Source organism: Malaclemys terrapin, chromosome 1 (genome assembly GCF_027887155.1).
Source record: "Malaclemys terrapin pileata isolate rMalTer1 chromosome 1, rMalTer1.hap1, whole genome shotgun sequence".
In the NCBI taxonomy this organism is placed as follows: domain Eukaryota; kingdom Metazoa; phylum Chordata; order Testudines; family Emydidae; genus Malaclemys; species Malaclemys terrapin.
In genome coordinates this window covers 283,032,347-283,045,565 of record NC_071505.1, presented here as the reverse complement: position 1 = coordinate 283,045,565, position 13,219 = coordinate 283,032,347, and positions in this window count along the sequence as shown.

Below are 13,219 nucleotides of genomic sequence, written 5' to 3'. Positions count from 1 at the left end.
CAGTTACATACTAAGATTTGTAAATCTGTATTTATTCATGGCATATATAAGCAAATAAAATAATTGTTTCTTTCAATCCTGTAGCAACATTTTAATTTTAAGTATAATTGAAAAGTTCTAACACCAAGAAATTGAATTGTGCACCAACATTGGGTGTACCAGTATTAAATAGTGTTACAATAGGTGTCAGCCTTAGAATGTTAACCCTAGTCCTTTAGTTCAAAAAATCATTTTTCTCACCTTTGCCCTCATGAACTGAAGTACAACATCAGAGAGATTCAAGGACTGACCAATGGCATTTTCAAGTGACAAAATTGCAAAAAATGTCAGTCTCTTATCAACCATCATCGATCAAAGATATATTTTAATGAGCTGAGCTTCAAAAAGCTGCGCTCACCACTCACAGCTGTGTCCGGCAGCATGAGCAGAATCCTCAAAGCTAACCACACATTAGAAAAAGTGTCCTTCAGCTTTGCATCATGAATGAATTGGAGAACTTGGAGTGAAGAGTGTTTCCTGTGTGGCAAAATGTGACAGATGTTGTTCAATTTGACATAGAGGTCTTTATCTTTGACGTCCAAACATTCCCCAGGTGTCAGCATCTGGTGAAGGTTCGTACAATTGTTCAAGAGTGTTTTCCTGTCCATCAGCAGCTTACTAAGGTCATACAAAAAAACTCAAGTCTTTTTGTGGTGCTTCATTTGTCCAAGCCTTTCTTTGATGGACACTTGAGTAGTTTCAATGAGTGAGCAAAAAATTACTCTTGAATTTTTCTTCTGATCTTCCCATCATCTCATGTCTGCCCTCGTAACCAAAGTGTCTCTTCTTCTAATGAATATGAGTTTCTTTGAAGACACACTCAACTCCTCAGTTTTCCACCATTTCTTTGGCAGCAGCGATGACCATCTTCAAATCTGTTGTCTCTGTAGGCCACAGCAAAATCAAGGCAGCTTCTCATCAAAGTAGTAGTGGTACTGATGTCCATCAACTGAGTTTGTAATGCCTTGCTTACCACATTTACTTAGAACGGTATCAGACATGCCAAACCCATGAAAAAATGCAGAAATTGGGCTTGGTTTTGGCTTAATTGGCTTAACTGAGTTGCTTGTTGGCTAGTTTTTGGCTTGTTGCTTGTTTGGCTTGTAGCTTGTTGTAGCTTGTTGCTTCTTTTTTTTGATTGGCTCCCAGCAAGCAGGGGCAAAGGGGGGAGAGAGTCAGGGTGCTCAGTGGGCTCACCACAGTCCAAGACTGCACGCCAGAGGCATCTAGTCACATAGAGTGTTGGGGTTCTTAGGGATTTGCTTGTTTTGGCCTTGTTTTGAAATGGGATTCGCTTGATTTTTGGCTTATTGTGAACATCAGGGTGCTTATTTACCATGTGAAAATTGGCAACTGTGAATAGGATATCATGACAAATCACAATTGAGACCAGAAATTGAGTCATTGATCTGGTTTGCCAGGCTTTGTGCCTCATGTCGGATTCTGGCCTTGGCTTAACTCGATTGTCCCAATAAGGACATGGATGATAATATTCTAGGACAGGGGTCAGCAACCTTTGGCACGCGGCTCGCCAGAGTAAGCCCTCTGGCGGGCCGGGCCAGTTTGTTTACCTGCCGCATCTGCAGGTTCAGCCGATCACGGCTTCCACTGGCTGCGGTTCACCGTCCCAGACCAATCAGGGTGGCGGGAAGTGGTGTGGGCCGAGAGATGTGCTGGCCGCTGCTTCCCGCCACCCCCATTGGACTGGAGCAGTGAACCATGGCCAGTGGGAACCGTGATCGGCTGAACCTGCAGACACGGCAGGTAAACAAACCGGCCCGGTCCGCCAGGGGGCTTACTCTGGCGAGCCGTGTGCCAAAGGTTGCTGACCCCTGTTCTAGGATGTTCGAGGAAAATGCAGTTCTCAGAAAGTCTGGAAGGTTCTATGAAATTCTACAAAGGTCCAGAACATTGTAGGAGGTTAGTGAAAAGTGAATCCACATATGAGATATCTGAAACATTTTACTTCAAACATTCTATTTTACCTTTTGTCATTAACAACAATAACAGCACCCTGAGCCACCCCAGGTGGTCACCTGCTCCTAAATCTGGCCCAGCTTCACAGGATTGAGCACTAAGTTACTTGTTTAAGGAAAAATAGGAAGTCTGGGCAGAATTGGGAACTGAATCCAGGACTCCCATAAAAACACTCAAGAATGGCACTCTTTCTGATGCCACTTTGCTCCTGTGCAGAGACCATTTGCCACTCATCAGTGAAGACATTTTCTCAAAGGTACCAACATTCTCCTGCATGCCAAAATGTGTGCATTCATATGCAATAGCCATACTAACATGACTAAAAGCTCTTCCCAAAACATTTTTGCACAAAGCCTGGCCATGTAAAATGAAAAAAAAAAAAAAAAAAAAAAAAGACTACATTGAATTGTGTGATTTAGCAAACAAGTTTGCAATACATTTTCCTGCTATTTGCAAGATATCACATTTAATTGCTTTCAAGAGCTTAGCTGCTTAAAGATCGCTCTCTGCTTAGTTAAGGTACAGTTTATATAGTTCACAAATTAGAAAGCTTTCAAGTTTATTCCTGTTAGTATAGCATTCTTTCCATACGAGAGAAGCCTAAGTTTCTCAAAGATTCTTAGTTTTTGGTGTAATGGGGGAAGGGAAGGGATAGGCATCTACACAGACATATCTCTAAGGAAATTGCAAATGATTATAAGGAATTTTGCTTCTTATCAGAGGCATAAATTTAATCCTACTATAGGAAATGCCACTATGTCAATCCATTAATAATTAAATATGAATTAATTGATGTAGAAGAAGCATATTACATAGGATTAAGGCTTTGCAGTAACCAAATTATATATTTTTGGATTCTTGTCAATTTAGCATTGTCTTTATTATATACAAATTGAACTAATTTTGTGACCCATATGAAGTTACATAGTAACCTTCAAGACAGTCCCAAAAGAGATCACATTGGAGTATTAGCCATGATTACCAGGAAGAAAGGAGGAAAGGTGCATTTTATTTTAAAATTCAAGACAAAAATATTTACTAAAACTAGGAATTTTCATAGTCAATGATGAATTGTGATATATTTGAAAACATTTGGCATTATTCCTTATTGTTCAGTGTAACATAACAAAACAATACAGCGCAATCACTATTAAAAAAGACGAAAGAATGGAAAAATTTCCTTCAAGTACTTGAATTCAAATATACATATTGATCTGACTCTGCTAGCAACAGTTAGGTGCTCACTTTCTCTGAAAACTTTAGTGGTCAAGTTTCACTAGCAAAAATACAAAATTATTTGCTAAAAATAAATTTTATAGTCTACTTCTAAGTTCCTACCTTCCCAGTCAATATTGTATTTGGTGCATTCCTATAAGTCGTAAGGTATATTTTCTGTTTCCCGTGGGGATACTTGTATAAATAACCAACACGGGGGGATTTCAAATTATACATTCCATTTTAATATTTGCAATTCACATTTAATACTGTGCTGGTTAGGTGGTAAGTCATTCAGAAAATTCACAGACAGAAAAGAAAAGTTTAAATTAGGTAAATCTGTTATTTGCTATGCATTATTCACTAAATTCAAATTGCCATACAGTGGTATCTGGAATATTTCAGTTACTTTTTAATCCATAGTAAATCCATGTCTATATGAGAGATTTACCTGGATTCCATCAATGTGACTGCATCATGCAAATTCCAAATGTAAACAAGGGGTGGCATGATTTACACCAGTACATATCACCTTGATTTCAAACAGGGGTAGGCTTAGGATTGCCATCTTTCTGATTGCAGAAAACCAAACACCCTTGCCCCACTCCCTGCCCCGCCCCCACTCACTCCATTTCCACTCCCTCCATCATTCCCTCTCCCCCAACCTCGCTCACATGCTCATTTTCACTGAGCTGGGGCAGGAGCGTGGGAGACGTGAGGGTTCTGGCTGGGGGTGCAGGCTCAGAGATGAGGGGTTTGGGGTGTGAGAGGGGGTGCTGGGCTAGAGGATGGAGCTGAGGGATTCGGCATGTGGGAGGAGCTCCGAGCTGGGGCAGGCGGTTAGGATGGGATGGGGGGTTGAGGACTCCAGCTTGGGGGGAAGGCTGTGGTGTAGGATCAAGGATGAGGGGCATGGGGTACAGGAGGGGGCTCTGAGCTGGGGCCAAGGGGTTCAGATTGTGGGTGGGGGCTTAGAGGTGGGGGAGGGAGTTCGGGTTATGGGTTACGGGGTGGGCTCCAGGCAGCACTTACCTGAGACGGCTCCCGGAAGTGGTGACGTCCTCTGGCTCCTATGTGCAGCAGCTGCCAGGGAGGTTTTGTGCGAGGCCCATGCCCCCAGGCACTTCCCCCACAGCTCCCATTGGCCACAGTTCCCGGCCAATGGGAGCTGCAGAGTCGGCTCTCGGGGTGGGGATAGCACACAGAGCCTCCCTGGCCGCCCCTGTGCCTAAGGGCTGCAGGAACATGTTGCTGCTTCCAGGAGCCACATGGCGCCATAGCAGGCAGGGAGCCTGCCTTAGCCCTGCTGCGCTGCCAGTCGGACTTTTAACAGCCCAGTCAGTAGTGCTGACCAGAGCCACAGGGGTCTCTTTTCAACTGGGCATTCTGGTCGAAAATCAGATGCCTAGAAACTCCAGGTAGGGTCCACCAGTGTAATTACTAAGAGCTGGATCATGGCTTGCCCTAACATGGCTGCACCAGGCTATAAACAAATATAAAACCCCCACTTTCTCTTTGCTGCCTCCACATTAGGGCTCCCTGGACATTGGGTCTGGGTGTGGTGGAGGTATAGACTGATAATAGGTTCTGTGTGCTTGGAAATTTCATACACCCCTCCCTATGAAGCTACTTGGTAGAACTGGGGAGAGCCTTAGTTGTGTGTATCCCAAAAGAGCAGCCCCTGGAGCTGAGCTGGTATGAGGTGAAAACGTGCTACAACCAGTAAGAAAGTATGGGAGGAATTGTGATTGGGACAATTCATCTACATGATGGTATAATACTCATGTCATTGAGCAAAAGTCCCATCTAGCCCTGATTAATTAAGATGCACAATATCATTTTTTCAGTAACCATTACAACCATTTGACAAAGAGATAAATTGAGGTACCAAGATTAAACTAATCCATGGCAGAGCTGGGAATAGAATCCAGGAGTTCTAAGTTTGTCACCTCTTCTAACCACTAGACAACACTCCTCTCTTCCCTCATTTTCCCTCTCATCTATATGATTGTGCAGACCTTGGTTTTCTTTATATTTATTGTCCTGGCATTATTCTGAGTATGATATTCACAACATTCTTTCAGCTCTTGTACAAGCTCACTTTGTTCCCTCTTCTCTCACTGTCTCTCTTGCTGAGAACTTTGTACATAATGTGCCAGCACATCATAATAGACTAATACTGTTATTAGCCTTGAAGCACTGTACGACAATTATAACATTTTAAATGTTGTTATTGGGCCAATTTCAGTTGGCCCTTGGGAATAGATAAATTAAGATCTTAAGCAAACAAAATAACAACAACAAAAACAGCAAAACCTACATTCTTTCTCCAGCAACCTAGCTAGTGATTTCCAAGTGTGTGGCTGCTACCCAGTAGTGGTCAGGATGCAACCTAAACAAAATCACAACATCAAAAATCACTGTGCTTAATTCTGGTTGACAAATATTTTCACACCAATTGGCAAACAGTCAGCTGCAGTTGAATAGAACAAAACAGCAAAGTGCAAAGCTTAGCCGAAAGCCAATAACTGTTTGCCTTCTTTCCCCACTGAAGCCCACTAAGGGGTGGTGTCAAAAAAGTCAGATATATTTTTTTAGATGGCCAAAATATACATTTTTGCATTATTATTATTTTGTCTGTGCTTTCTAATGAAGGGAAAGTATTTTACAGGCTGCCACTTCAGAGCACAATCATTTGATGGACAGAATGGAGATATTTAGAAGCCATGCATTATGTTTCCCTAAATTGCCCACAAAAGGAAATAAGCTACGGAAACTGGGGCAGCAAGCATCAGTGGTGGTATTTGTTCTGAGTATTATTACATTTGTGGTACCATCCAAAACAACCACTTTGCAAACACCAAAAAAACACACACTCTCTGTCCCAAAGAGTTTACAGTCTAAAAATGATCATACAAAACATAACCAAATATATAGTAATCATGGAGGTGAATAAGTCTTCCATAAGGAGTCCAGAATCAATATTTTGACCCCTTCAATCTTCTTTGTAAAGGAAAATAAAACCAAAAATATATTGGGCCAGATCCTCTGCTACATTCAAGGTGCATACAAGGAGGAGAGGGGCTGTCTAAAAGGTAGCAGGAAGTTGTTTTCTGGCCCAGTCTCTTAGCACAACTTTGAACAGCATGCAGTTTATGACAAATTATGTCAGTTGCCAATATCGCCAAGGAACTTAAATGACAGCCGCAGCTTGGTAGAGGCAGGAAACCCCAGTCACATGCCCTTTGCTGTGGCCATATTACCTATTCTTACAGCAGGGAGTCGGTGACTTAGAAACTGTTCCACTCCCATGGCCAGTTTAACTGTCTCCATGGCCAAATTCCAAAGATAGTATAGCACAAAATAGCTAAAACCATACCCAAGTATTTAGTCCATCAAGTGTCAAAGTGCCATTGCTACCAAAAAGTCTGTTTACTGAGAGAGGTATAGACAACAAACTCTGAAGAGGTGTTTTTTTGGTTGTTGTTGGTGGTGGTGCAATAGACCAGCATCTCTTTACAGAAGCAAAACTATAGTAGCAATGCAAAAATCTAGAGTTTCTAGTAGCAGCTTACAGACCAACAAAGAGTTATGTCAGTGAACCATATAATTCAGAAGGGAGCTTTCAAAAACAAGTGTCCATCTACTTGTCTGAATGTAAGTTTAAAGAAATGTCCTTCAACTGCTGTCAACACTTTCTGAAAATAAATATTCCATATACATGGACAAAAAGGCTGAGCCACTGCTTTTTTACCAAATAACCAAGTGGCCATTGCCATCTTCTAGATACAGTATTCACCTTAAAATTCTAGACCACATTTCTTCCATTGCTGGAGAAATGCCTCAGGAAGGCTTCAGCAAAAGTTTCTGGATTGTCATAATGAACATACATCCTGTGGTGTTCCCATCTTCTTGTATTTTGTATCTACCTTGTCTCTACTTAGCAACAGGTAGTAGACATTCCATTACTACTTTAAACCAAACTGTACTGTAGAAACAAGGGAAGTGGTAAGTTACTGGTGCAAGCTCTCAGTTCAAGCCTTTTGGTTTCATGCCTTGAGCCAAAGGAAAAGCGGATGGATAGGTTAATACAGCATTACTTTAAATTACGACACTATTAGTTTTAGGTTACAATTAAAAATACAAAGTCTTTAGAAAAAAATGGTTGAGCAAGGTTCTTTCCAATGTCCTCCCATTATGAAAAATAGTTCATAATGGCAGGATGAAAGGAAAAAACTGGAAAAATTCTAGAAACATATTTTCTCAAGAATTTTAATTATATTCTTGTCATATTCTAGTTTTTTCCCTTCCTTGTTCTGTTTCCTAAACCTCTTACCCTTTCTCCTTCCATGGGCCCAGCTGCCCTTCCAGCAACAGTTCATAGTCCAATGCTCCCATTCAATTCACTTTCTTTTCAGAAACTAATTTGAGAATAGTAAAAAGTCTTACAATTAGTTTGAAAAATAGAATGCTAGTTCAAAGAGGCTGGAAAGTCACCAAAAGCTAATATTGGAAATGTTATTTTCATGGGGAAACATAACTCTCACTCCCCTACGCACTCCTTTTTCTTCCCCTCTTGCTAAGCTCAGCTCTACTGGGATCCTTTAAGGTTTTCCTCTTACTGAAGAAATTGACTCGAGAGCCCTCAACTAGCTTTTAATTAAGCTTTTCAGTGTCAATTTATGGTTAAAAGCTATCTGGCTCCTTTCTGTAGCTCTGTTGATCACTGCAGCTGGGCTGGAAAGAAAGGCAGCAGTTGGGTATATGTTTATATTTGAGGTGATATTGGGGAGATACCTGTCATATCTAAAATATGAGGAGGATCTGTATGCTCACTAGGCAAATTAAGTGTACTGGGGGGAAGGAGTAAGAAGGAAAAAGTGGCATAATGGGAATAGGGCATTATTGCTTTTATAATTAGATGATGAGGTCACAGCTACACAGCACTGAGCTCAAATAGTGCAACAAGTCATCATTACATGCTTTTTGCAGTCACTGTCTCATTATGTCTCTTATGATGCCGTTAGGCCATTGCAACTGTAGTTTCTTCACATTCTTCAGAAAGCCTGTAATTTACTCTGTTATATTGCTTTACCCAACTGTTTGTTTGCTCATCTACAAAAGTGAGATAAAATTTTGATCATAACATCCTCTTCTGATTGATTTGGGGAAAAAAACCTCCAAACTTTCTAAACTATTTGATAAGCTGTTTAGATTTTTGTGTATGTGAAAAGTGTTAAAGTTTTTATGAATCCTAAACTTCTTCATTTTCTCTCTTTAGTTATAACCCTGGTCTAGCCAGCAGGGGACACTGTGAGACCATGTAGATTGATCATTCCCAAAAGAGCCATTGCGTGGTTTGTATAATATGCTTTGTTTTTAAGTGGCCTTATTGTACTCCACAAAACACACAGTGTTCACCCGTGAAAGCAAGTTTCCTTCTCTGGTCTCTTTTTCAGATGGTACCTTAAATGAAAAGTAAATAAATAAATAAATAACCCTAAAGTGAATTTTTTCAAACACTGTCAAATAAGCCCTTCAATGCTTGCAAGCTTACTACCAGTTGCCAAGTAGGCTCACCTTTCCTCATATGCCTTAAAGGGACTCATGAATCATAAATAGTTAGCCTCAAACATTCTGCAGCAACTCTTCCGAATAAAGCAGCAGAATATCATAAGCAATGGACCAGCACCTCTATTGAAAACTATGTAAACAGTGAAAACAAGATCACTGGGCTGAACTCATTTTCATCTGATTTACAATCATTTTTAAAAAAAAAAAGCTTTTTATTTGTTTTTACAAAAAAGTACTCTACAATCATCATTAAAAAAAGAACTTGTTTGTCTATGCAATACAAGGCTGCAATCAGACTAGTAATTTCATCAAAGAGACAGGATACGAAACCAAGAGACAAAGGGTAGGATTCATGAAGGGATTTAGGAGTTGCAATGCTGCACATCATAGCTCTTGGCACAACTCTAAGTGCCTAGAGAAACACAGGAAAAACACTGTCATCTACAAAGCTGAGTTAGATAAAATGATTGAGGGGAGACAGGAGCCTAGGAATGTGATCCACAAAAGTCAGCACACTAGATATTTGTAGATTCCAAGGCCAGAAGAGACCATTGTGATCTGAAAGCCTCATCTCCTGTATAGCATAGGTCATACAACTTTTCCAATGTAATTCCTAGAGGTGGGAAACTGCCTGCACTAGCCAATGGGAGATGCTGGCGAGATGGTGTATGCTAATCTCTATCCCTCGCCCAGAGAGAGTCACCAATATTCAGGCTTCAGAGAGGTGCAAATCTCCGCTTAGACCTGGAACCAACCACCTGGAATCAGATGGCTTAGTCATCTGAGGGCAAGAGTTAGATGCCTGCTTGGCTCCACACAAAATGCACCAGAAAGAGGAGATGGCGGTGGTGTCCATGTTATAACTTTTAGCCCAGTGGTTACAGCACTCACCTGGGAGGGGAGAGACCCAGGTTCAATTCCCCACCTCTCTGCCACAGTAGGCGAAAGGATTTGAAAGGCGAGGGGCGTCCACAGGAGAGTGCACTAACCACAGAGCAATGAGATCTTCTGACATGGGTCTGGTCAACTATGGTCTCACACTTGCGTGTTCTCTCTCTGGCCCAAAGACTGCATATAAGTATTTATCCACAGAGGAACAGCTATTGGGCCGGAGAGTGAATAGTTCTTTCACTCTGTCTTGTGGGTGGGTGAGATTCTGTGGCCTGCATTGTGCAGGAGGTAGGCAGATCAGGGGTAGGCAACCTATGGCACACGTGCCGAAGGTGGCACATGAGCTGATTTTCAATGGCACTCACACTGCCCGGATCCTGGCCACTGGTCTGGGGGGGCTCTGCATTTTAATTTAATTTTAAATGAAGCTTCTTAAACATTCTAAAATCCTTATTTACTTTACATACAACAATAGTTTAGTTATATATTATAGACGTATAGAAAGAGACCTTCTAAAAACGTTAAAATGTATAACTGGCACGCGAAGCCTTAAATTAGAGTGAATAAATGAAGACTTGGTACACCACTTCTGAAAGGTTGCTGACCCCTGGACTAGGGAGGATGAGCTACTGGAGAGTCTAGGGGACACCAAACACATCTCCACCCTTGACCTGACATTGGCAGTTTGTGTGTCTTTGGGGTCTCCAGGTTCCTCAGCCAGTGCAACTCCCTGTAGCTCAGACCTCTGTGGGGTGTCCACAGGTATCTGGGCATCTGCTTGGGTCTCAGCACCTCTGGCTTCTGTGGTCCAGGGCTCCAGTTGCTCCTGACAAAATGGTATTGACAGATCCCTTTGATGACTGAGTCACGAGAAAAAAAAAACAAAAAAAAAAAACAAGAGAGACACATTCTCCACCATGTTTGCCCTTTATCAGTTCAAGACCAAACCAATTGGTCTCCTTGGGGTTGCAGCCACCTAATGAAATGGTCACTGTGGCCTCATGGAAAGTGTGTTATGGCATACAGTGACATACGCATTTATATACAATTGGAATAAATATATAAGGCATTTCACTGTTGTCCTACAAACCATCAAGGAGGCAGGAGTAATGATTAACCAAGTCAAATTTATGCTGTCCAGCCAGGAAGTGACTGATCTGGGCCATTCAATGGGAGGCAGACAATTAAGGCCACTGTTTGGCAAAGTTCAAGTCAGCATAATCCCCTGTCTGGGCCCCACAGAAAACAATTACAGCACTTCCTGGGCCTAGCCAGCTATTATAGGAGCTTTGTACTGAATTTTGCCACATTTGTGGTGCTCCTGACAGAAGTAGTGAACGATGCAAGAACTCTAAAGCACCAGCTAAGTCAGGAGTCAATCCTCTTACACCTAGACTTTTTGAGACAATTCATCCTTGAGATGTATGCCTCTGATGTAGACCTCAGGGTAGTATAGTCTCAGAGTTTAATGAAAAAAAGTCCCTGGTGGTAATTATTTGTTAGGAAACTCTTTCCTCCTGGTGACAGACCATGGCCACCTCTGCTGGTTAAACACAATGAAAAATACTAACCCACAGACTATGCAAAGATACCTCTCCTGGCAACCCTAGTTTCCAAATATTTCACCAGCAAGGAAGGGTCACAACAATACAAATTTCTTCTCATGGAAAGGAGCAGAAGAAGGAACCCAAACTAGAACCCCAGCCATGGGCTGTAGGGGGAGGGTATGTGAGAAGTAGACAAACCCCACACTGGGATAGGAGAGGTTAAAGAGTAGTTCTGGGGTCAAATGGCTCTGCCCCACCATAGCTACAGAGCATGTTCCCAATGGAGCAGAAGTTTAAAAGAAAGCCAGACAACTCAGAAAGTGTGTGGAGTGGGGATAGCAGATAGAATAAGCAGATCCCAAGAGCTCCTCAGTAAGGGTACAGTGGGAGTCCTTGCTGCAGAGAAGGGGGGTCTGCAAGCAGCATCTACCACAAACCTCAGAGGAGGGCGTAGCCTGTCCTTAAGGAAAAAGGACCCTTCACTCTGTCTTTTTATAGATTGTTTGAGACGCTGTGACGCCCTGAACTGGGAACATGGGTAATAGACAGTGGCCCAGAGAGGCAGCCTTGAAGCACTCCAGGGGGCTTGATATTGCTGCTGTTCATAGGACTTTGGGTCAAAGCCTGGTAGAAAGGGAGGGCCTGGGCTCCTGTACCAGCTATCCATCAGGGTATCATAATCCCGTCCCTTCTTGAGAGAAAGGGTACAGAGACATTGTAAGTCCTGAAGTATGAGCATGAGGCATTTAGGTCCCAGAGATGGGCTGCAAACTCCTTTTATGGGGATGTTGAACTTCTGTACTTTGTTGAACACTGTTACCCCAAAAAGAGGTGAACCTCAGTGGTGACCTAGCTGGAGGGCTGAATTACTATCTACTAGAAGAGAGACCACCACCAAAGTGGTGCGACCATCAGCAGGGAATACTACAGCTGGGGAAGAGTGATGACCCGGGGATCTAACCAATAGGCATGCTAACCGGTAAATACAGCCTCATCACATGTCCTTTAAGAAAAGTTCTATATATAGGATTGTACAGCATGGGCCAGATAAAACACAGAAGAGATGTCTTCATCATCTAAATTTTATAGTTTTTTTAATGGAAATTCCTATAAAAGCCTTTTCAATTTATATATAATTCTACAGAATGAAATCAACAAGAGTTTTCCAGAACAGTAGAGGTGCTTCAGGCTAGTTACCAGGGTTTTTTTTTTTTTTTTAAAGTCATTAAAATATAGAATTCTTTCAGTAAAAGACAATTTCAGGTAAAGTTTAACATCTCGCTTCTGATATATTCCCAAATAAATAAAATGCTTTTCTAATCCATTATCAAGTCCCAGGAAGTCTGTGTCACCATAGCAACATTACTTTTTGTTAAAGCAATCAAAAGAAATGGCTGTGGTAGTTTACAAAGGGTCATAGAACGTGGGATTGCTATTGGAAAAATTAAAAAAAGTAATCCTATCGTATCCATGCCTTCTCATTCCAATTAATTTTAAAAATGCTGTCAGATTAGATGTGAAGTTTTATTTTTTTCTGCTGCTTTCCAGGTTGATGCCAGCGTGGGTGCTATAGATTATGGAGCTCTAATGTATATAACACCACTTTTGTTATCCAATCATACTAGTGAGTATGATAAGCAGAGGAGAAGAGGATTATGTCACAGATATTATTACTGTATAAATTACTATTTAATAACTTCTGTGCTGTGTGTGTTAGGGAACATATCTCTCAATTTTACCAATTGATGTACTGATGAAAAACACAGTAAATTCAGCTGTGTAACTAAAAAGTCAAAGCAGTTTCCTGTTATTTTAAATTGTTCCTGTCTGAACATACAATTTTCGATCATGTTTTTTTAATTGTCCCATAGAATAGAACAAAAAGGCAACCTAAATGATTGTGAATTCTCCATACCCAAAAACCAAAAATATACTGTATTCTCTTGATTCTATACATTTCAAATGCTCTTGGAATT